Raw genomic sequence first — 24,618 nt, 5'->3', positions numbered from 1 at the left:
ACTGGGGGAAGGGTGGGCGGGCCGGCCGGTCGGCTGGCTCGCTCTCTCGCTGCTTCTTCAGCGGAGCCGGGCCGGGCTGGGCGGGGAGGACCCGGTCCTCGACCGCCCGCGAGGGTCGTGGAGCCCGCGGTGCGAGGCTGCGGAGCCCGCCGGGAGCCCCGCGCGCCGCCCGGGGCCATGGGCTCGTGAGAGCCCGGCGCACGCTGCTGCTGCTGCGAGGAGCGAAGAAGCCGCAGGAGGCGAGGAAGCCGGGGAGCTGCGCTCGCGGGGACCCCCAGCCCCGCAGGCAGCCTCGGAGCCGCCGCTCGCCTGCTCCTCCCTCGGTCCCTCCCCTCCCCCACCCGCATCCTCCGGGGCCCAGGGGGAGAGAGAGGAGGGGCGCCGGCTGAACCCTGAACCGGAGCCACCGCCGCGGCCATCGTCCGCGCGCCCCCCGTGTGCCTGCCGGAGCCGCCTCGGACCGGAGCGGGCCCTGCTGCGGAGGCCGCCGCGGGGCCCGGGACCAAGCAACAAAGAGTCGGGCGCCGGGGCCGCGCCGATGAGCCGGCCCGGCCGCGCCGCGTCGGAGACGGGAGCCCCCGGCGGCCGCCCGGAGGCGCGGAGCTAACTAAGTCCGCCCCGCCGGCTGGACTGGGCCCGGGGCCAGGCAGCGGGTGAGGAGGAAGGGGGAAGAGCGGCGGCCCTGTGCCGGCCGGCCGGGCCGGGATGCAGCCGGGAGCCCGCAGCCCGCCGGCCCGCAGCAGCAGCAGCAGCAGCAGCAGCACCAGGAGGGGCGCCCCGGCCCCCGCCCCCGCCCCAGGCCAGCGCACCCCCAGCTAAGCCGGAGCTCCGCGGCCGGCCGGCCCCACGCGTGCGTGTGCTCTGTGCCCCGCAGCCGGCCGCTTCCGACGTGGCGGCCGCTGCCGCGAAGCCCCCACCCGAATCGTCCGCGGCTCATGGCTCAGCCCCGGACAGCAGCTGGTCCCCGCTGAGCCCCGCTCCATCCAGCGACGACGGCTCGGACAGACACGGTAAATCCCGGGAGATGGAGGGAGGGAGGGGCAGGTGCTGGGTCCTACAGGAACCAGTCAGGTGGGGCGCCCCCTCTTTCTTAGCCCCTAGAGGGCAAAAGAGCGAGCCTGCTCTCTGGGTGCTGACAGCCTTGGTCATGAGAGCCCTGGGGGTGAGCGGAATCACTTGCCTCCCCTCCTCCTGCCTTCAGAGTCTGGGGAACTTTCTGGGACAGGGCAGAGACCTCTCCCCCAACCTGATCTTATCACGTAATGGAGGGGAACCCCATTTGCAGCTGGATGGAAGGGTTGTGACCCTGTTGGCCAGCCTGCTCCACACCTTCCCACCAGGGTTGGGCGACCCCTCCATTCTCCGAGTCCCAAGAGGAGGGAAAGGAGAGATCTTTACACTCACACCCGGAGCTGGGGCCCGACACAGCATTTTTGGAAATGAATGGCAAGGGCCGTTACAGCCGAGAGAACTAGGGGGGATTCTGTGTGTGTGAGAGGTGCTGAGGCTGCATTTCCCAACACACACACACACACACACACACACACACACACATACACACACACACACACACACACACACACACACACACACATATACACACACCCAACTCTAGCCATCAAACAAAGGTCCCCGGTCCAGGGGAATCCTAGAACCTTGAAGAATAGAACATCACCTCATCCAAAGTATGTGTGTCGGGGTGGGGGTGCAAGCCAGGGAGCTCAGTGTGATACAGCCCCCTTCCCTCCCCTCTCCCTCCATGCTGATGTTAAGCAGGGTCTCCGAAACCAGAATGGGGCTTGGGGGAAAAGGGAATGCAGGTGGGAGGCGTCACAGGTGCAGCGCTGGGGTAGGTGGTTGACATCTGGTGGAGGAAGAAGGGGGGAGGAGCCCCAAAGGGGGGAGGGGAGAGAGGTGGCTGTATACACCACCCCAACGTCTCAAGCTCAAGCGCTTCTATCATACGGATTCTACCCCCGCCCCCCCTCCCCGGTTTTGTTTTTTTAATGAAATTAAAGTTGGTCCTCCTGTCCAGGCTACACTTGTCTAATTGTATTCAGGTTCCTAAGGTTTCCGCTGCGGTGTGACGTCACAGGCAGAGGTTGTGACGTCACAGCGTGTTGCCTGGGCGACGCAGCTTGACAGATCCGACCTCGAGGGGGCAGGGAGACAGGCTAGAAAGCTGAGCTCTGGCTGGACACGGGTTGGGAGGGGGGTAGGGGGAGAGAAAGAGAAGGAACATCCCCTGACCTTCCGGCGGCTTCTACCCGTGCCTGGGAGGAGGACTGAGCTGACCTAAATCTGCCGAGAGCTTTGGCAGGGAAAGGGGCAGGCGCCCCAGTCTCTTCGCTGATCTAGGCTCAGCCCCCACCCCGGCAAGCTAAGCTTAGGGCTTTGCCGTGGGGGGCGGGCAAAGGGGATCAGCTTTGGATTGCCTTACAGGGCAGTTAGTGCTATAGTCTTTTGCCTGACTGGACTTCACCCCGATAGCGAATCTCAATAGTGTCAGTCTGGGATCTTGCCTTGTTCTGGATATGACTTAATTTTTGGAAGAATGAGGTGCGGGGGGAGGGGCTTAATCTTAGAACAGTAGATCTAGAAGGGTCCTTAAAAGGTCATTTCTTGCCAGACTAGACCCGCCCCCCCCCCAGGCCCAAGAATGGAGAAATGACTGGTCCAAGGTCACACAGAGAATTGGTGGCAGAAGAGAGCCCCGGTCTGGTGCTTGTCCCCTGGCCCGGAGTTCTTTCCACTCCAGCACTCCCCGGGATCTTCACAACCGGAAGCAGCCTAAAAGGCTTGGCCACATCACCTCTCCAGTGAGCTTAGTCCAAGTTCTGGGTGTAGGCACAAGGGAACAGTATAGCACAGGCTTGTCCCCTTTAAAGAGGGGGAGGGATTTCGAGCTGGAGGCAACCTTGGAGGCCAGCTATTCCGACCTACCCACGTTATGGATGAGAACCTGGAAGCCCAGGAAAGGATTTCTACCCCAAGGTCAAACAGGTAGCAAGAAGCTGGGAATTCAAAATCCAATCTACTTTCTGCTATATCTAGTAGACCCAATGGTAGTTTTAGATTCTGGAGAAACTGGGATTTGAATCCTGCCTCAAATACTTAAGTCACTTGTCATTAGGTTCAGCCTTAGGTTTCATTGATCCTGAGAGTTCATTGGTCTAAACCTGGAAGGAACTACGATCTTTAAGGACCCTTCTGGTTCTCCTATTCTGTGATTTAAGATTTGTTAGTGAGGGGTGGGGGGAGATGGGAAGAGAATAGGCAAAGTCCACAACAAAGTCAGATCTACTGGGAAGTAAGACTAAGACACTGGGGAAGGAAGGCTTCCTTTCTGCTTCAGTTTCCTCATATGTAAAATGAAGGCTTAATGCCTGTTGCACCTACTTTTTAAGGTTATCTTGTTGAGCAAATGAGAGTATAAGCAAAGCTCTTTGTCTATTATATATATATAGCATCAGTCAGCAAGCATTTATTAAGCACTTACTGCGTGCTAAGTGCTGGAGTTACAAAGAAAGGCTAAACTCCATCTATACCTGCCCTCAAGGAGCACATATTCTCACCGAGGAGACCCAGTGCTTTTAGGTGACAGCCATAATAACTTCCAAAACCTCTGCCCTTGGGTCTTTCTCCAGGCTGGGAGACTCTGGGGACCTTGATATTCCTTGAATTTTGAATGAAGGCAGGGTTCTGTCCCCACTGAGGGAGATCTAAGCAAGCCCTAGTTTACCACAGAAACAAATGGGGTGAAGAGAGGAGACCTGAAGGGGAGCCTTTGTCAGCCAGTTCCTCCAAGAACTCTGATGAGATGCTTGCTTCATGTCAGAAACCAGTGGCCCGACCCACGTGTCTCCTCTTCCCCTGAATATGCTGACAGCTTTGGAGCCTCATTTGCCGTTTAAAAAGGGATTTTCCTGAGGGCACAGTGTAGTGTCCATTAAGAAAGGAGATCTCTAGTGGGGGCTCAATGGCCTCTCTGTATTAAGGGTGTGTCTGCTGGAAAGAGGCTTAGATCTTGGAGGGGGAGATTTCCCTCAGAGGGCTGAGAGTAGATGCAGCTCACATCCTGAACCCCCTTCCCAGGTCTCAACACCCCCCTCTCCCCAGGAGGCCTTCAGAGCAGACAGCCCTGAGTTAACTCCCTTCTTCTAGTTAGTAATCACTGCCCCCACCCCACCCCGCTCCGTGAAACTGCAGCCTTCACATTTCTAGGAAAAGATGAGAAATCTGTGGAACAGCAGCATTAGGAAAAGGGGGAAAAAATCGACATGAACAGAAAAATAAATAACCCAGCCCTGGTCTCTAAGAACTTTGCATTTTTTCCCCAGCATAACGATCTCCTAGTTTAACAGGTCAATAAATACTGTGTCGATTCTCTCCCTTCTGGCTGGGAGCTAGCTTGCATCTTCCAGCTGAAGGTAGTGGGAGCTGCCTGCCCTGGAACAAGCCGGGGGCCGGAAGCTCCCAAGGCCGGGCAGCTCGCTCCATCTCAGGGAGGAGCAGCTCCCCACTCCCCACCCCCACCCCGGCCACTGTTTGGATTCCCTTTCTTCCTGGCAGCTTTTCTGAGTTTTGAAACAAACTTGCCTCATGCGCCAGGCAGGCAGGCAGCCCCCAGAGCTGTTCAGGGAGATGTAAAAACAGGAGCAAAGCAGTTGGAGTCTCTCTGTTGCATATTTACGTTTTCACCAGCCAAGTCGGAGGGGGGAAAAGCTGGCAGTTTCAGGCATTCCCTTCTGTTTCTGCAGCTCTCTTGTTACTTGGAGAATTGTGCCAGGAAGGGGGGGGGGGGGGGGTGAAAAGAATACCCCTGCCCACCAGGCACCCCCCAGAGCCCCTAATGTAATAAGAGAGCACTTTACATACATTATCTCATTGGATTCTCTCACCAACCCTGTGAGGTAGGGAGTGCAAAATGTTTTTGCTCCCATTTTATGCATGGAACTAAGACCCACAAAGGCATCTCAGATGTACTGGAGAAATCACCTCACTGGGTCCCAATCCCTGCCCTAGGTGGCCTTCACCTCCTTAGCCTCAGTTTCATCATCTGTAAAACAAGGGTTGGGCCAGATGATTCCTCTAGTTCTAAATCCTATGTTTCCACCTTATCCAACCTCTCTCACCCCCTCACCTCTGGCCAAGGTCATAGGATCAAGAATTTCGAGCTGTATGTCACCTCAGAAGCCTTCTAGTTAAATTTCATCATTTTACAGATAAGGAAACTGAGGTCAGGGAGGTTATAGGCACATGAAGTGTCTGCAGTCATTGATATAAAATGGATGGGCAGGATTTGAACTCTGGCTTCCTGCCTCCAGAGCCAGTGCTTTTCCTGCCATACATTGGTGACAGGGACCCCTGCCTTCTCATGGTCCATGGACAGGACACTTTTCTAGTGCCTTGAGATTCTCTGCTGGAGGGGGAGGGGAAGGGGGCATGGGGACCATCCTGGCTTTTCCCCTGATCCCCAAAGAGATTTCCATTGGTCACTCTGTGTTCTCCACACACACACATACATACATGTAAGTGTGTGTATACACACACACACACACAGAGAATGCTATAAGACCTTAGCCTGAAAGGACCAGGGGCTCACATGGCATCCTGGGCCATCTCCAGTCGTCCTGATGAATATCAGGCCAATGGACCCAGATGGCTCAGAAGAAAGTTGATGACCTTGCACAACCCTCCCTCACTCAAACCCAAGTCAACTGCAAGTCATGTCATCATTTTGATGTCATGGTCCTTTGAGGGCAAAGAACAAACACAGCAACAACACACGTACACACACACAGCCATTCAATATGAGTTTCTAGAAGGGGTTTTACCTTTTATGTTGGCATAGTGGAAAGACCACTAGATTGAGATTTAGAGGACCTGGGTTTGAAAGTTGCTTCACTTTGCCACTGTAAAAGTGAGAGGTTGCATTGTTGACCTCTAGGATCCATTCTAGCTCTAGCCCTACCTCAGATCCCAGACCATTCTGTTTCCCTTGAGTTAGAACATAAGGTGGTGGTATCTTCCCTTCTAGTAGGCCAGAAGTCATTGCTATGGGTTGTTGTGGATTTGGAGCAGTGGGTGGCTCTCCCATAGCAGCTCAGTTGTCCTGAGGGCCAGACTTCTCTGGGGATGCTGAATTGAGGACATAAGAGAAGAGCCTCCTTCCTATCTTCTTCCCACCAGGAAGTTGCTCTTAGAAGGTGGCCACTAGCTCCAGGACCTGGCAGAGGGGCCTTGTTGGCAGCCGGCTCTTGATCCCTGCCTGTTTTGTCTTTCATCCAGACCTACCCCACTAAAGGGGTGATGGCCCCAGTACCATCTCCTGGACCTGCCCTGCCTCAGGCTGGGGCTCCTTCTTCTCCCCAGGTGTGAGTGGGCGGCCCCGGGGCAGGGATTAGTGAGATTCAGAGAGCCCCTGTGCACTGTTGGCCAGATTTCAGGTCTCCTGGGGACCAGGTGTCTGGCTAGGTCTAGGGGAGCACCGGTTCTGGTTTGCTGTTTACTTGAGCATTCAGTGCCAGTTGGGTGCAGTTCTGTCCCTTGGGTGATTGGCCCTTCGGGGTAAGGTGCTCAGATGAACATCGTAGACACAGGTGCAAGCTTAGAACAAAGAATCAATAGACATTAGAATGAAAGTTTAATTGGATGGAATTTTAGAGCCCTAAGGAACCTTAGAATGTGGAATATCTTGGCCAGGAGGGGCCTGAGAACATGAAACGTCACAGTTGGAAGGACCCTTCGAAATCATCATGTGTCGATTGATCTAACATGTCACATACATGTTCGTTCCCTGTTACACACACAGAAGCCTTGAAGGCAGGGACTGTTTCAACTTTTCTGTCCTTATACCCCCAGAATACCTAGCACACTACATGGTACATGATAAGAGTATAATAGATGTTTGATGAATGAATTTTCAGATAAGGAAACTGAGGCCCAGTCACAAACCAAGACAGCAATACTATGGGTCTTCCAAACTCTCCCACCCAGAGGTGTACACACGGCACCCCCTCCTCCTCCCCGAGCCCATTTTCCCAGTGTGATCACATGCCTGTGAGCACACGTCCATTTGCATGCTGCTGCTTGCTGAGCCCTTACCCTTATCCCCATCGGGCTTCATCTCCCAGAAAGGCCCAACCCTCCGGGTGCAGGGTTCCTCCAGAGCCCCAGGTGTCGGGGGCTTTGGGAGAAAAGTCTGGATGAAAATGGTAAGCCAGTTTCCTGTTCCCTCTGTCTTTGCATTCCTCAAAAAAGCTAATATTCATGAAAGGTAATTCAATCAAACTGTGATTCCTATCAGCTAATGCAGCCGAGCTGGCTGGGGTGAGGGAGGGAGGGAGGCAGACACACAAAAGCCCTGCTTTATTACCTCCCGCCTGCCTGAGAATTGCTTTTCTCCCTCGAGTGAGCCGGCTAAAGCTGGCTTTATTATGTTAACCTATTTGCGTGTCAAGAGCTATTGTGTTTCCCTTTATCTGTGTTTGTATTTGGATGCAAGGGAAAAAGGGATGAGGGGAGAATGGATGGCTGGTCACCGCTCTGCTCTCTGGGCCCCTGATTGGTTGCTAAGTGATTTGCTTCCAGGGTAATCACTTTTATCTCAGAAGGATGTCTTGTATAATTATAAGCTACTGACATTTTTTGAAATCTGCCTAATGGCTGTTTTAGTTTACGTAGGGTGGAGGGTGGGGGGAGGGTGGAATTTGTGTGTGCGGCTGTGATGGGCAACCCTCTGCCTGACCTGGGCACATCCTGCCCCCTTCTCCCTGGTCTCCCTGCTGGTCAAGGGCCCTGCTGTGCTGGAGAGCCATCAACACCCACACATAGACTGAGGAAGGAACACAGTCACTCCCATATTCAAGAAGTATCCTTGGCTCCCCATTGCCTCTGGGATCAGGCTTACCATTCATGTGACCTTGGACAAGTCATTTCCCCCGCATATGCATCTTAAAGTGAGGGAGTGAATTAGACCACCTTCCTGTCCCTTAGTATCCTCATCTGTAAAATGGGGGGAATTATTCTGTTCTGAGTTATTGACCTAACTAATTTTGTACATATTAGCGAACACAACATCTATAAAGTAAATGAAAGAGAACCTGGGGTGCTCAGGGAGCGGCAGCTGGGGAAGGACCACCTACCTGTAGGTGAGGAGGGAGGAAGGCAAAGACCCGGAGGTGGGAGAGGAAATGTTAGGCCCATTGCTGGTGTGGGAGGAACATTTGACTGTGGAGGAAGACTTCAAAGCAAGGTGGGAGCCAGGTGACAAAGAAATGGCCGAGTTGGTCTTTGATGTGGAACCAAGAGGAAGGAAGCTGGCGGAGTTTCAACGAGCAGGGGAGTGGAGTGGTCACCAGGGGCTGATCATTTTGGACAGCTGCGGGGAGGGAGGAGTGAGCTGGAGGAGGAGAGGATAAAGGATAAACTTCTTTGTTTGGCCTCTGGAGCCCATCCCAGCGCTCTGACTCCTCATCATTCCCCCCCACGCCAGTCAGACTGGCCTTGGAGCAAGCTGTGGCCCAAGCAGGGAGTTGCTCCCCCCTGCCCCCCCACCGTCCCCTCTTGGAATCCCAAGCTCCATCACCTTCGATTAGCTTTGTGTTTATCTCTGTGTATATCCTGGATGCCTGCGGTGGGTGTCCTCCCAGCAGATTGGAAGCTCCTGTGGGGCAGAACTGCCTCTGGTTTATGTTGGCATTGTTAATGCTTAGCCTAGCACAGTACTGGCACAGAGTAGGCACTAAACAAAGCTTAGCGACTGACTGAAGCAAGGACTTGGGGGAGGGGGGGCAGGCTTCCTCACGGTGCTGAGGTCTTCTTACTCTTGTGGGAGACTCCTGCCCTCATCCCAGCTCTGCCACTGATTGGTGGTGGGGATCTTGGACAAGCAGCCCATCCTCTGGGAGCTGTTCCCTCACCTGTGGCCCATGGCACTCTGAGACTGTGAACAAAAGGGTCAGCTCAGCACAGGCCCTCAAGGACAGGTGTGTGTGTCGTGTATATAGAGTATGTGTGTATGTCTTCTATAGAGTATATATGTCCGTATTTTATAGAGTATATGTGCTGTATTCTATACCGTGTGTGTATGTATTCTGTATAGTATATATGTCCGTATTTTATAGAGTATATGTGCTGTATTCTATAGCGTGTGTGTATGTATTCTATAGAGTATATGTGTCCGTATTTTATAGAGTATATGTGCTGTATTCTATAGCGTGTGTGTATGTATTCTGTATAGTATGTGTGTATGGATTATATATATATGCATGTACTATATAATAATATAGTATACGTTTATATAGCATGTGCATATACACATACATAGATATATACATATATGTGTACATATATTCACATACAAATATACACATACACATGTACACACACGTGTATAAATGCATAATACATATCTATATACATACACACACACTTTCATTTCTAGGGTCACTGAGTACAGGCTTTTCTACCAAAAACCCTGGAGAAGACATTGTCTCTGTTGTTTGACAGATGAGGAGAAGGTTGATGATGGATGGGCCCAGAATCCCAAAGAAGTTAACAAGGGTCTGAGCCCAGTCCTCCCAAGTCCAGGCTGGGAGACACGGGTGTGACCCACTTCTCTTCCACTTTTTGCCTGAATGTGACGTTGGCAATCCCTGTGTGAAATGAGGACTGGGAGGCAGTGTGAGGCGCGCCGCTCACCTCTGCCCCCTCTGAGCCTCACTTTCCTCATCTGTAAAGTGGGGGGGGGGGGGTTGGGAGGACTTCACCAGGGTCCAGTCCAGCTCTAACAGCCTCTGCTGACACCCCTCTCCCAAAGGGTCTCCTCCTTGTGGCCATAGCCTGGGAACAAGGTGAGCAGAGCAGGGAGGGCAGACAACAGATATGTCGTGGCCCCTCTGTAGAGAAGAGTCAGGAGTAGCTGTTCCTGTCTTGGTTCTCTCTGGCTGTTCCTCAGACTAAAGATCATAAAGGACTGGGGAGGTTGGAGGGTCCACATGTGTAGCTCCAGATACCCCCTTACTCCACACTGGCTCCCCAAGAAGAAAATTGTTCCTTAGCCCCCAAAAGCTAAAAAGGAAAGAACTTCTGAAGACCAATCAGTCCTCAGCCTTCTGCCCTACCCCCTGGGCAGAGGAAGGTGGACCCAGCCTGCAGGGCTCTCCATGTCCTCCCTCTTAGTCATCTCTCCCCTGCTTCCCCCTAAACCTGCTGCTCCTTCTTACTTTCCTGTTTTCACACCAGCATCTTTTCCCTTACACAGCTTCCAGCCCTCTGTATCCTCTGGGTCCCTTCTTTCCATCTCACTCTCATCCAATCAGAGGGAAAATGCAGGAGATTTCACAAAACTTGGTATTCCACAAGCACAAGTGTAATGGTCACTCTCCAGCTCCAAGAGCATCAATGGCTCCCTCCTTACTACCTCTAGGTTGGAAAGCCCTCCACAGCCCCTTTGCTCTTTCTGCCAGAAGCACTTCCTTTAGGATCCAGCCCACCTGGCCTCAGCACAGTCCTCTTCCTCCAGGGTTCCCTCACTCCTGCCTCTAACCCCTCTCTCTGCCCAATCAGACCCCAGGCTCCCCCATTTACACCTTCTTTTCAAGCTTACCTCAAAAGCCCCCTCCTCTCATCAAGGGCCTTTCCTGCTCCACCCCCGGCTAGCCCTACCCCTACACTGAAAACACCTAATACTTTATGAGAAGTCCTTTCCCCTCTTTGCCTGGAGCTGGGAAGAACCCTCTGCCTCAGTTGCCTCCTTTCCACTTAGTCTACAAGCATTTTAAAAGCACTCACCAGGTGCCCAGCACAGAGTTGGGCCCTTATAAGGCAACCTGGCTAGTAAGTGCTTACAGCAGGAATTTGAGCCCAGATCCTCTGACTGGAAAGCCAGCCATCTTCTCTCTAGGTCCCAGCCCATTCTCCGGGCTCTCTAGTTAGACCGATGGTCTCACCACTCCCCGAGCAGGTCCCACAATGGCCTGCCTCCGAGGCATTTAGCATCCTGTTCCTTCCCTCTTTCCTTCCATTCTCTAAGTGAGTTTGGCCTCCTCCCTTCTCTGATCCCCTTAGAACTGGGACATGCCCTGAGCCCTCATCAGATTGTGCCCTGAATCATATTTATGTGATCATGGCTCTCCTACCCATTTCCCCATCCCAGTTTTTAAACCATCCATGCCCCTCAGGCCCAGATATACATCTTCATTAGCTTTTAGTCCCCTCTCTGGATCCCAGGTCTCCCTTCTGTAAGACCAGGAGATTCTAACTCAAATGCTCCATGATGCTCCCAAGAGCTCAGGAAATGGTGTGGAATGAATGATTTCTTTATGTGCTTGCTCTGTGTTCATCAGGTGATTGAAATTATGATAAGGCCTGATCCCAGCAGTCAGACAACTTTCAACCACAAACCAGCCAAGACAATGTCAGATGCTTGCTTTGTCTGGTTATTATTCAGACTGCACTCCTTCTGAGGAGGCCAGTGAGTGGTCAAGTAAGCCTGGAAGGTTTCATGGAGGAAAAGGGGACTTTATGTTAGTCTTTTTTAAGTAAATCAGGCTATCCTGGGAGAATTGACTTTGTAAGGACCTTCTCCCCCCAACTCCTGTTAGTCTCCTAAACTGGGTACTAAAGCTTCTGCCAGGGAGAATGGGGGAGGGGGGTATAAAGAGACAGAGACAGAGAGAGAGAACACAGAGACAAAAGAAAGAGAGGAAGAAGGGAGGGAGAGAGAGAGAGAGAAGAGGAGATGAGAGAGAAAGAGAGAGAAGACAGGAGAGGGAGAAAGAGAGAGAGAGCAGACATAGAAGAGAGAAGACAGACACAGAGAGAGAGGAGGAAGGGAGGGTGAGAGACAGAGGGCCCTTGTCCTGTGTGCTTATGATTTCAGAAAGAAGACTGCCTGGGACAGATTCTGGATCTCTGTGAACTCAGTCCAGCTCTGTTGTGGGGTGCTTAAGTACAGAGGCCCCTGGAGTGTCCCTGGCCCCCTTCCCCAGCCCAGTCTCGGGCTTTCACAGCATCTCCCTGAGCCCAACTGTTCTCTCTGGGTCAGTTGAATTCCTCCCCAGCCTCTAAAGCCCCCTCAGAATTCCAGACTCTGGAGTCGGAAGGCCCTCCAAGGCCGACTCTTCCAATTCACACTTGAACAAGAATCCTCTCTGACAGGGTCAGCCAGCCTTTGTGGGAAGACTTCAGGCCAGGGGAGCCCATAGGCTGCCCTCTGAGGTAGCCCCCTTCCCTTTGGGGTAGCATTGCTTTGTAGCCTGGTTTTCCTGCCTCTATCCCTCAATTGGCCTCTTTGTAAACTCCCTCATGGCTCCCAATTCTGGCCCCTGAGGCCAAATTGCCAAACAAGGGTGTTCCTTCTTTCCTGTGCTCTCCCCTCGGATCCTTAGAGGACAGCTCTCCCATCCAGTGACCTCCTGGAGCACCGCCCCTTCCCTTGCACTTGTGGAATACTCTCTATCCTAGCTATTTTGCGTTATCTTGCTTCTTACCAGGCTACCTTACTTGCCTTACTCTCTGAGGCATTTCTTAAATGTGTGTTGACTGAATGAATAAGATCCTTGAGGGCAGGAACTGTCTCATTTTTTTTTTTGTATCTTCCATCCTTTTCGGAGTGCTTGGTACATAGTAGGTTCTCAGTAAATGTTTGTTGATGGAATGTTTTATTACCATGAAGAAGAAAGGGGACTTGGTGGTGGCCTTCAGGTCACTTTATTGTAAAACTCAGAACCCTCGCAGTTTCCCATTCAAACGATGTTCATCAGAATGGTGCTTAGCTTCCTGGGCTAGCCCAAAGCCATGACCTCAAGCACTGTTGATGATATGACTGCAGATTAAAATGAGATCTCATTTGTCCTGTAGGACAAAGTCCATCCCAAGGTCCACCCTGGGAAGGCTCAGGACACCGTGTCTCCTTTGCTTCAGTTCAGCACCATATTTTTCAGCACCTAATCTGTATACACAAGGCCCGTGACTGGCTCTAGGGAGCAGAGAGGTGACAAAAATTCCTGTGGAGTATATCTATTTTACAGATGGAGAAATGGAGCCTTAGACTGAGGGTCACACCCATGATCAGTCAGCCAGCCAGCAAGTACTTATTAATCACTTTCTGTGTGCCAGGAACTGTGCTAGGCTCACAGGCAAATGCAATCCTTGCCCTCAACATGCCAGGCAGCTAGTAAGTATTTACTAGCTGGATTTGAACCCAGGTAGCTCTTGTGTCTTTTGAGAAGTAAGCAGCTAAGATTTGAGCTTGAAGCTTTATGTCTGATCTGGGACAAGAACAGTCTTCCACTATTATAGACTCTAAAGGGCCTTGAGAACCCAAAATGTTGCTGCCAAGAGGGACCTCTGATAATCAAAGCCTTGTTTTCCCATCTGTAAAATGGGGAAATTGGAAAAATGTCAACTACTCCTATCCAATTTACTGCCCTAATAAAACTTGACAGAAAGAGAAATTGAGGCCCAGAGAAGGTCAGAGCCCAGATTAGAGTCCCTGCCTTTAGACTCCCAGGCCAGTGCCCATTCTTCTTGGACTCTAGGTCATCACAGATACTGGGTAGGGGAAGAAAATCAAGAAATATAGGTGGGCGGCCTCTATCCTACTAACAAAAACTGGCATATGTAAAGAGAGAGAATGTGTGCTTTAAGGGTTGCAAAATGTGTTACATAAATTGTACCATGGGAGCCTTACAACAGTCCTATATCTGAGACAGGGAAACTGAGTCCCAGAAACTGTTCACACAGCTAGTAGGTGTCAGAGGTGGGATGTGGAGTTTGGAAGTCTCACCTTCCAGATGGCCCAGTGAAGTAAGAAATCAGTGAACTGGATAGAGGGGAAGGGGGTTCATAGGACAGCATATCTAGAACTCGGAGGGGCCTCACAGGCCATGCGATCCACTCTTTTCTTTTAGAAGGGAAGAGACTAAGGATGACCAAGGTCATCCAGGTAGAGCCAGTGCACCACCCACTGTACCATCCTGCCTGGAAGAGGCAGTTAACCAATCCAGGAGAGAGAATAAATCCCGGCTTGGAAGTGGAGGGAGGGTAGATAAACAAAAAAGGGAATGGGGTCAAACTGCCTGGTTGGAGCAGCAGAGCCTTGAGACAAAAAGCAAGAAGGGAGCTGGGTACCCAACAATGGTCTTCTCTCTGCCCACCATGGAATGGGTGCTGAGGACCCTGGCCCGTCCTGCTTAGCTTTCCTCTTGTGCCCCTCCCCCCAGCCAGGAGTCATCCCTCAGCTCTCCCCTGGCCACTTCGAGCCCGGCCTTCCATTTTCTCCACCAGGACAGGCTTGGTTGGCTTCCTGCAGCCCTGGTGCTCAGGGATATGAATGATTAAGGTTAGTGACCATTTTTTAACTCAATAAAGGCAAAGACAAGCAGTAGTCTGCAGTCCGGAGATATAATTAGTTCCCAGCAGTGGTACTTTCCCGATTCAGCTTCAGAGAGAACAAGACAAGGATGTTATACCCAATTAGCAGGAACATACAGTCAGAGCCTCAATAGGTGAGATAACAAGCTATTTTTATGGCTTTTCTTTACAGACTTAGGGGGAAGGAGCTGGGTATCAGGTCTTTATTTCTTTTCATCGGGGAATAATTATTAGTGATCTAAGAATTTTTTGAAGCCAAATGATGCATTTATTAACCCAAACAATGAAAGCTTAGAGAATTCTAAGGCACAGGGCCCCCACCCACCCTTGCCTCCTTCCTGGGGGGAGACAAGAAGGAATGAGGTGTGGGGCCCTAGCATCACCCAGCCCTAACTACTTCAAACCTACGTGCCCAAGTGGATGTGCCAAGGTACTGGGGGTTCATAGGCTTACTTCACATACCTGGGACCCTATGTGACTTAGCCTCCCTGAGGATCAGTTTTTCACTTCCAAAACAAAGACCCTTAATGTGCCTCTAGAATCCAGATCAGCATCCTGGAAGTGGATGGGACCTTTTAGGTCATCTCAGCCCCCCAAGGGCTTTCCATTCTACTGGGAAAGTCAGCCCAGTCAGAAATTCATTAAACTGATACTATGTCAGGTATCCTGATAAGTGTTGGGAGTTCTAAGTAAAATTAAGAACAAACCTTGCCTTCAAGGTGTTCCCAGTTTAATGGAGGAGAAAATAGGAAACTGCTAGTTACAAACAAGTATGGACAGGATGCATTGGAGATAATGCCCAGAAGCAAGACAGCAAACAGGGAAGCTTCCTGTAGAAGGTGGGACAATAGCTGGCACTTGACAAAATCAGGAAAGCTAGGAGGCAGAGATGAGGAAGCAGAGCACTCCAGGAGTGGGGCACAGCCAGTGAAAATGCCCAGAGTGAGGAAATTTAAGTGTCATGTGGGAGCAACAGCCAGGAGGCTCCTGTGACCAGATCAAAGAGGAAAGTCTAAGAAGACCGGAAAGGGAGAAAGGGGAGCGTAGCATCCTGTGTTATTGCACACAGAGACCTGATGAGGGGATGAGACCAGCTGTTCTCGGAGGGCCCTTCCAGCCCTAAAATCTGTGGTCATGTTAGCAATATTAAGAATTCACAAAGTAACTTCATCTCAACTGTGAGTAAAATGCGAACTGGGCCTATGGTTTCTGTAATGTGAGAAGTAACTGCAACATAATTAGAAAGAGGACTGTCTAGGCCCTACCACCTCCCTTGCCTTGGGGCCAGCTCTCAGGTAATGTGGATACCATGATCCCACTTTACAGATGAAGACACAGAGGTCCTCAGAGGTTGAGACAACATGGTGTTGTGGAAATGCTACCATCGGATGGGAGGTCAGTGTACCACTGTGCCCTCACCAGGTGACTGAACTCCAACGAGCCTCAGTTTCGTCATCTATAGACTTGAGGGTGGGATTCAATGACCTGTAAGGGCCCTTCTATCACAAATTCTGTTTCTGAGCTTACCTGCCTATGGTTGTGGAGTTGTTAGTAAGGGTCTGAACAAAGATTAGAACCCAGCACCCTGAGTCTTGGGTCCCATACCCTTTCTACTGCACCATACTGATGCCAAGTAAGTGAAGAAGGCAGCTGGGTACCATGGAAGGAGGAGGGACCCTGAAGAGAGAAACCCTAGCCTCAAAGACCCAGTGGGACGCTGGGTGCCTATGTGCCCCTAGGAAAGACGTTGTGGGACCTCAGCGTTTTCATCTGCAAAATGGGTGAATTGGACATGACCAGCTTCTCAGGTGCCTTCAGCTTCAGAGAGGGCAAAACAAGTGTTGGAAATGAAGTTCCCTCACTTCCCGCCATCTAGTGTGTCTACACACATGTCCCCCATGTTGCCTGACTGCTGCTCTGACTTAGGGATCTGACTGGAAAGGTAAAGTCAGCACTCTGGGCAGTCTCAGCCCTGTGGAGTTATTTTATTTCTGGCCTTAGTTTTCCCACCTGTGGAATGGAGTCTTAGGCACTGCTTCCAGGTATGTTGGTGGCCCCCCAGCCTTAAGAAGGAGGCCCTCTCCCGCCTCAGCCTCGGCCTGCACGTTCCCACGTCTCGGGCCCCATCCCCTCCCACCCATGATGTCCCCGTGGGTCCAGGCTCATTATGCTCCCACTTCCCCTCTGCCCTTCCAGTCCCTCAGCCTTCGAGGCCTGCTGCTGGGACTGATGGGAGGTGAGTGATTAGCTCCCCAAGGACTTGCTCATTACCCTGTCAGGCCTCTGGCAGGGCATCCACCGCCAGCCAAATCACCCTGACGGATGGCAGCCAAGATAATGGCCAACCCGACCCAGCCCCATCGCCACCCAGGGACTCTTGGCAAGGGTTCGGGAGCCTTCTCCACCTCAGGGCCCTCCTCCTCTGGGGCCAGGAGCTGGCTTCTGGCCTAGTGGGCCTTTACCCAGCGGCCCCCCCACCCATTTTCTGTTCCCCTCCTTGTCAGCGCCTGAGCCTTACGATCTAATTCCAGATAACTGACAAATCAAGTCATGCAAAGTGGGAATTTAATTGCAAACAGTTTTTATAGATCGGGCTTCCATCTGCGCTACCATATGCAAAAAAAAAAATTCCCAATCTCTTCCTTCCCCCCCCAAGAAGAAAAAAACCAATTCCAATTTGAAAGAAAAGACAGCCAAGGCCTCCCGGATGTGGTTCCAAGTTCCCAGAGCCAAGGGCCCCAGGGCCCTGGCCCGAGGTGAACTGGGCCTGCCAATGCCAGAGCCCAGCAGGCAGGGTGAGCTAGCTGGCCTCCCTTCATCCCAGCACCCTGTCTTTGGATTTGGAACAGGAACAGACCTTAGATAATAAAAATAGCGCTTCTAGAATAAGGTTTGCAAAGAGAATGTGTAAGTTATCTCAACAATTCTGTGAGGTAGGGGCTATATTATCCCCATTTCCTAGATGAGGAAACTGACCCTTGGAGAAGTCAAGAGACTGACTGCCCAGGGTCACAGGGCCATGTACTGTCTGAAGGCAGATTAAAACTCAGGTCTTCCCCATTCCAGATCTGATGCATCATCCCCAGTAGCAGCCTTACAGACAGGCACTTTCTAAAGGAGTGGACGTCTTGGATGGATGTCTTGCCCAAGGCCACAAAGCTAGTTAGTGAGCAGTAGAACTGTGGGATTCAAACTCAGGTCCCCTGCTCTAGATCCATGACTCCTTGCCGGACACCAGAACCCTTTCTCCAGGTCCCACAAGCCTGGCTCTGCCACTAACTCTGTGGGACCCAGGCCTCTGTGACCCTGTTCCTTCCTAGCTGAGTGACCCTGGGGAAGTCACTTCTTGCTCATGTATAAAACAAGAAATGGGAATCCTTGACCTCAGCAGTGAGCTCTGGATCCAGTGAGAATCCAACCTGGCCACTTACTTACCTGCTGCCTGGGTGACCTTTGATGAGTCAGTCCTCTCAGGGCCTCAGTTTCCTCTTTTATAAAATGAGGAGAATGGAAGAGATGACATCAGAGAGGTCTCTTTCCGGCTCTAAATACATGACCCCATAATTTGGGTTCAAAACCAAGGTTGTGTAGTAACATACCTGGGACCCGACATGACTCAGCCTCCTTGAAGATCTGTTTTTCACTTCCAAAACAAAGATGTCCTTTATTGTGCCTCTAGAATCTGGATCATCTTTCTGGGAGTGGATGGGACCTTTTAGGTCATCTCAGCCCCTTCATTATTAGATAGAGAAATGTTAAGTGCCCAAGGTCAACCCAGAAGCGAGTCCTCCTGAGATCTAAGACATTGCTGTTTCAGGGGCTCGTTGGAGAAGACCTCGTCGTCCAGGCCACATCAAGATCCAGCTGGCTCCGGGGGCCCAAAGGGGGATATGGGTGTGGCCCGAGCCCAGGGTGCAGAAGGAGCCCAGGGTGATCATCAGGTTCCATTGTAATCATTAAAACCATTAGAAAGGCAGGCACTCTTGAAGCGAGTGTCAGACTCTCTGCACTGCTTTGCAAACGCTTACAATTAATGCCAATCAGATCCAGGAAAAAGCCAACTGGAAATCATGTCTGTTTCATCTCGTTTGTCAGCTGGTGCCTCTCCGTGTTGTACACTTTCGTACAATTGCTATAAACATAAAGGAAAAGCTCCACATTCTCCTGAGCTTCTGTATTGTTCTGTGTTCAGTTTAATTACTCGGCATTCAGCCGCTCATCTGGCCCCCTCGAGCAGGCGGAGAGAGTGGGAGCCCCCCGCCCAGCAGCTGATTCTGGGGCCAGGAGTGCCAGTCCCCTTCTCTGGCTAGAAAGAGGCCCCACGCCCCACTTTGCAAAGCCCAGTCCTTGGCCTGGGGCTGGCTGACCATGGTGACCCACTGAAGAGGGTTCGTGTTGCTGAGGCCCTGGTCCAGTGGAGCAGAACACGAAAGGGAAGGGAGAAGGAAACCCCTGGCTCTGGGTTCTGACTCTGACATCAGAAGGCTGTGATCCAGGACTGCACGTGTGGAGTCCAGAGGGATCTTAGGAGGCCTTTCCAGGTCAGCCTCATCGCTTTACAGATGAGGAAACTGAGGTACTCTGTACCTCCATCATCTTGAAAATACATTAAAGCCAGGTCTGTGCCAACAAAACAAAGTAGGTTCGGGCTAACACACATACAAATAACCTAGATAACTTGAAGGAGTCACTGGGTTTCTCTTATGTGCCCAGGACATCTATACTCTAGGTTAGAGGGAATTCTTACTTTGCTGAAGCTCGTGGGGGTCTGGGACTGGCTGACTTAATATAGCCCATATGGGAAGCCCCAGTGGACTCTGGGAGTGTGTGGGGACCTCTGTGGTAGCTGAGTGGTGCTCAGGGCAGCCTGGATTCTGAGCCTCCTTCACCTGCGGAAATCAAGGAGGAGGAACAGAGTGATGTATGATCAGTCAGACTGGGTTGGAATCCTAATTATGGTACCTAGTGTCCATGAGACTTCTCCTGACTGGGTCTCAGTTGCCAATTTTGTAAAACGAGGAATTTTCTGTCCCCAAAAACATTTCTTATAGTGCTCACTATGTGCCAAGAATCATGCTAAATGCTTTCTTATTTGACCCCTTGTCAACCCTGAGAGGTAATTAGAGGTTAAGTCCAAAATCACAACAGCTAGTAAGTATCTGAGATCATGTCTGAACTCAGGTCTCCCTGACTCCAGGCCCAGCGCTCTATCCACTGAGCTACCTCTGATCTCTAAGGCCGGCTCCATTGTTCTCTGCTTTAAGTGCCTTGTTGGCTCTGATATTCTCTAAGGCCCCTTCCAGCTCTGATATCCCCTGGTCTAAGGCCCTCCTAGCCCTGACAGTCTCTGTTTTGTATTTTCTTTCATCTTTCATAATCTGTGCATAGCCCCAAAATAAAGTTATAAGAAGATACCTTTTTTCCCCAACCCCTTTGCAGAAGAGGTTCTCCATGGGAGGTAGAGGTGCAGCATGTAAGGTCAAAATCATTTTAAACATATTTCTTAGGTTTGTGTAGTTTTTTGAAACTTATTTCAGATTTTATTAAAAGGGATGCTTTTCTAGGAAGGTTTGGGGAGAATACAGCAAGAAATTTAGGTGACATAAAAACAAAAACTATAAATAAGAATTCATTTTTCAAACATACTCTATGCATATGATTTCAAGGTCCCTTTTAAGAAATCTGAAAAAGTCCCATAAGGAACCCAAGCCATGGTCCTTCCAACTGCTACCTACAGAGTGAGCAACTGACAGATTGGGCAAGAGGATGGCAGGGGTGGAGAGGGGTCTGGGGAGAGGCCCACCCTCTCCCTTTTAAAAATAACTTTTTATTAGTAACTTTTTAAAAAATCACCTACATTTCCCAATAAAGTCCTTCCTCCTCTTTCTCCTCCCAGAAAACCACTCTTTATAACAAAGAATAGAAGAGGAGAAAATGTTTAACAAAACTAGCCCCCAAAGTATTATTCCCAGCTCACGAGTCTGCCCTTGGGCCAGTGACTTATCCATCTGGCCTCGTAAATCTATGATTCGGACACATCTTATGCTGTATTCCATACCCATGGTCCCCTACTCTGCAAAGAAGAAAGTGCCTCTCTTCCTCCTCTACCTCACCCTTGTAATTAATGCCTATTTCTTAAGGGTCGGCCACATCTCAAGAAGGCCCAGGGTGGTAGGTGTTAAGAATACAAGGATGAAAAGTGAGAATCCATTCTGCCTACTTAGGGGATGGACAGGGACTGGTTAATGTTGCTTATCTTGTAACCCAGGCCTTGCCCTTTACTTGGCACATAGTAGGCACTTGTCGAATTAGATTGGCAGCTTGGAAAATATAAGCAAAAGAATTTACAAATGGAGAAAATGCAGAAATTTGGGAAGAGGGTGGAAGCGCTCATGTAGAAGGTATAATGGGAGGCTGGCTTCTGCTTCCCTTCTAGGGAAGGACTGAGATGTTCGTCATCCCAAGAGAAGGATTGAAGGATCTGGAGTCCAAAGACCTAGTCTCAAATCCTCACCCTGCTCCTCCTACCGGTTTGACATTTGGCAAGGCCTGACTCCTCTCTGAGACTTTTTCCTCACCTATAAATTCAAATTTGGAGCCAGTGACCTCTGAGGTCCCTTCTGGTTCTACAGCCTGTAATCCCAGGCCACACCTCTCTGAGCCTCAGTTTCCTCCTCTGTAAAATGAGGGGATTGGACTAGATGAGTTCTGAAGTCTTCCAGCTCTAGACTCTATGACCTGGGTTCAAATTCTAATTCTGCTAATTAATTGGCCACTAAATGACCCTGAGACTATTGCTTGACCTCTGGCTGTCAATCCTTCATCTGTAAAATAATGAGGGAAGGAAGCATTTATATAGTTCCTACTATGTGCTAGGCACCATGCTGAGTGCTTTTGTACAAATGCCATCTCATTTAAATCTCGCAACAGCCCTAAGAAGTGGGAGCTATTATTAGCTCCATTTTACAATTGGGGAAACTGAGGCAGGCATGATGCAACTCGCCCAGGGTCACATGGCTAGGCAGTGTCTGCGGCTGGACTTGAACTCAGGACTTCCAGTACTCTGTGCACTATGGCACCACCTAGCTACCTGTGGTTGGATTCCGTAGCCTCTGAAGATCATTTTAACTCCAAATTTGTCACTCAGTCAACATCTGCTAGACAAGTGACTCATAGGTAGAAAGTACTCTGCTCATTGGCTACATCTGCTATCCCTCTGCCGAGGTCAGCTGCTCTCACAAACAGTGCCTGTGTCTTCATCCCTCTCTAAGAAGTGCAGTGACAAAATCTCTGGGATGTCCCACACTTGCCCAGAGTGGTAAGGTTCTGCCTGGGAGGAGCCTGCTCAGCCTGCCCCTCTCCTGATGCCCCCCAGGCCTACCTGGAGTCAGGAGATGTCAGCTTACTTCTGTCCCAGTGACTCAGGGTTCTCATCTGTCCAATGAGGACGGTCATGGACCTGGAGTCACCAAGAACCAAGTTCAAATCTGGCTTCAGACACTAGCTCCACTAACCCAGGGCAAGTCACTTCACTGCTGCCTGCCTCAGTTTCCTCCACTGTAAAATAGGCCTACATCCCAAGATTGTTGTGACTATCCAGTGAGATGATTGATGTACAGAAATGTGCACACATACACACAATAGCTATATATGCAGTTACACAAACATGCGTGTTTTATATGTGTGTATATATGTATGTAAATACATATATACATTCATGTATATGTGTGTATGTATAAATGGTGTTCTGAAGATAGTGCCTAGCACATCTGAAAGCATTCCAGAAAGAATGTGAGTTGTTCAGGCCTGAGCCCCCCAAGGAAGGGGCGGGGGTGATGGGCTGGGCTGGGCTGGCCTGGCCGGCTGGCAGGCAGAAGTGGGAGCTTCCAAGTGGCTGCTTCAGCAGCTGCCCACCCTCCTCCCCTCTTTGATTCCCCGGCCCTCCCCCACACTGTGAAAAGGACCATCTTCCCGGGAGAATGGGGTCTCCTGAGGCCACACCAACAGGCCAAGTGTGGGGAGGAGGGAGGTCGGGAGACACGGGGGCTTTTGTATTTGCTCATCGCAGGCTGGGCGGAGGAGAGCTGGGGAGCCTGGCTGACCCCGGCAGGCCGCATCCCACCCCGGTGACAAATGGGCCCAGCTTATGGTAGAACAGAGACTTCCTTTGTCCCGCTGGAGGAGAGGGAAAGGGAGGGGAAGGAAGACCCTGCCCGGCCAGGCAGGGCTAGATGGGCCTGCCGAAAACGTGCCCAGGGAAGGGGTGGTGGTCCTTGATGGCACAGTGTTATTAAGGGGGCAGGGGGTGAGTTATGCCAGCTGCTGCCCTGCTTTGCCACAAGGAGCCAGATTCACTCACCAGACAGCACTGAGGGAAGGGTCTTACTACCCCAATGACCCTTTGGAGCTCCCAGACCCCACGGCTTTGGTCCCATCTTTCCTCTTTCCACCTGAAACCAGGCCCAGAGTGTGATGGGCAAACCCCAACCAGCCATCTGTTGTAAGGGTTTGCTTCCCATCTCCCTCCTAACCTTCCGCCTTCTTCTGGGCTTCGGTAACTTCCCCTGACCCTCCACCCATCCTTCCCCATCATACTAACCCCTAGGTAGGCCCCACTCCTCTGAGCCCCATCCTTCACTTTTCCTTTCTCCTCCTGAACCTTCCCTCTTCTTAGGACTCCTCCAAGGGCCCCAGGACTTGCCAAAAGCTGGGCACATCTCTTCCCAGAAAAGCTGACCTGAAGCCCCAGGGTGGTCCAAGAGCTAGGGCCAGTACACGCTGATGAACCACTGTCTCAGCACAGGACCCTCCATAGGCACAGGGCCTTGTCTCTTCTGGAAGACAGGAATAATGGTGAGGGCTGCTCTGCTGAAGAGGGAGAGAGCTGCTTAAGGGCTGGCATCTAGAGGCAGAGGTTCTGGGTGTGAATTCCACTTTTCATACATTAGCTGTGTTCATACTGGGCAAACCACTTACCTTTCTGGGTCTCAGGATCCTCTTTTGCCAAATGCAGGGGGAGGGGGAGGGGGGAGTTAGAATGCATGGTTTTTAAGGCCCATCCCCCAGCCCCGATGCTCTCTGTTCCTAGACCCCTCCCAACTCTGACATCCCCTGTTCTAAGGCCTCTCTCAGCTCTGACATTATGTGTTTTATGTTCTAAGGCCTCTCGCAGCTCTGACATTATGTATTTTATGTTCTAAGGACTCTTTCAGTTCTGGCATTCTAAGGTCTGGAATCCTCTTTCCCACTCTGACTTTCCATGAGTCTGTGAATATGTGTTGAACAATGAGGGGAGCTGAGAAGGAAGCTAAAATCCTCTTCCCCCCAGGATTCCCAGGTAGCAGTCCTTCCTGAGTCCTTCATACCCCTTTTCCTCAGGGGCCCTGGAACTCAGGAAACCCCATCTCTGTGGGAGACAGACTCATGCAGAGTAAAGGACACTGGATTTGGAATCAGGAGACTCTGGTCCAGCTCTGGGCCCTGGTGACTTTGACCAAGTCCCTCAACTCCCTGGCCTCAGTCTCCCCCTCTGTGGAGAAATGAGGAGGTTTGGGTAAATGGGCTCCAGGTCCCCCTCTATATTCCTAGGATCTGTCGCCATTCACGATTTCAAGCTGAGAGGACCTGTCCCAGGGAGAGGTCAGGAGAGAGGCCTCTAGGGGACAAGGCTCAGTTTCCTTTGGGCCTGAGGCCCGCCTGGTTCCCACCTACCTTGGGGCCTGCAGGGGCCCCCAGAAAGCTATTCCTGCATTTGTAATTACAGCCCCCAAGCATCTCCAGCACCAGAGCCGCCAAGGAAGGAATTCAGCACGGAGAGCGCACCACCCAAATAACTATAATCAACTGCTTCTCGGAGACTTCAAACTCACCCAATTATCCTGGAAGGGGAAAAAAAATGAAAACAAATTAACATGTTTGCATAGAGCTGCTGTGGTAACACACACACACACACACACACACGTGCTCTCATACCCTGGCGGTCGTGACTCTACCAGCATTCCATGTGCTGAGCCCCCTCTTTCCCCAGCTTGGCCTGGTTGAGAAATAATGACCTCTCTCTGCTGGCCCTCACAAGCTGGCTTGCCTACAGAACAGGGAACGTCAGAGTGGGGAGGGGCCTGAGAACAGGGGATGTCAGGGCTGAGAAAGAGCTTAGGAGACTGTTTATATCAGCTGGGAAGATCCAGAGAACAGACACCTAGAACACTTAGAGCTGCTCGGGAGTGAACTCAGGAG

The 24,618-nt window shown here is 51.2% G+C and overlaps 1 protein-coding gene across 1 annotated transcript in view; it reads left to right on the top strand.

The window, feature by feature from the left end:
• Positions 1 to 890: 890 nt before the first annotated feature.
• Positions 891 to 24,618, top strand: part of FAM222A (family with sequence similarity 222 member A) — a 77,957-nt gene continuing 54,229 nt past the window's right edge. Inside the window, exon 1 of the mRNA XM_072600162.1 lies at positions 891 to 1,010. The gene's annotated coding sequence lies outside the window, so the exon portion shown is untranslated. The remainder of the gene's footprint in view (positions 1,011 to 24,618) is intronic.

Source organism: Notamacropus eugenii, chromosome 4, assembly GCF_028372415.1.
Source record: "Notamacropus eugenii isolate mMacEug1 chromosome 4, mMacEug1.pri_v2, whole genome shotgun sequence".
In the NCBI taxonomy this organism is placed as follows: domain Eukaryota; kingdom Metazoa; phylum Chordata; class Mammalia; order Diprotodontia; family Macropodidae; genus Notamacropus; species Notamacropus eugenii.
Note: the sequence above shows the minus strand (reverse complement) of the source record. Positions and strands in the feature narration are given on the sequence as shown.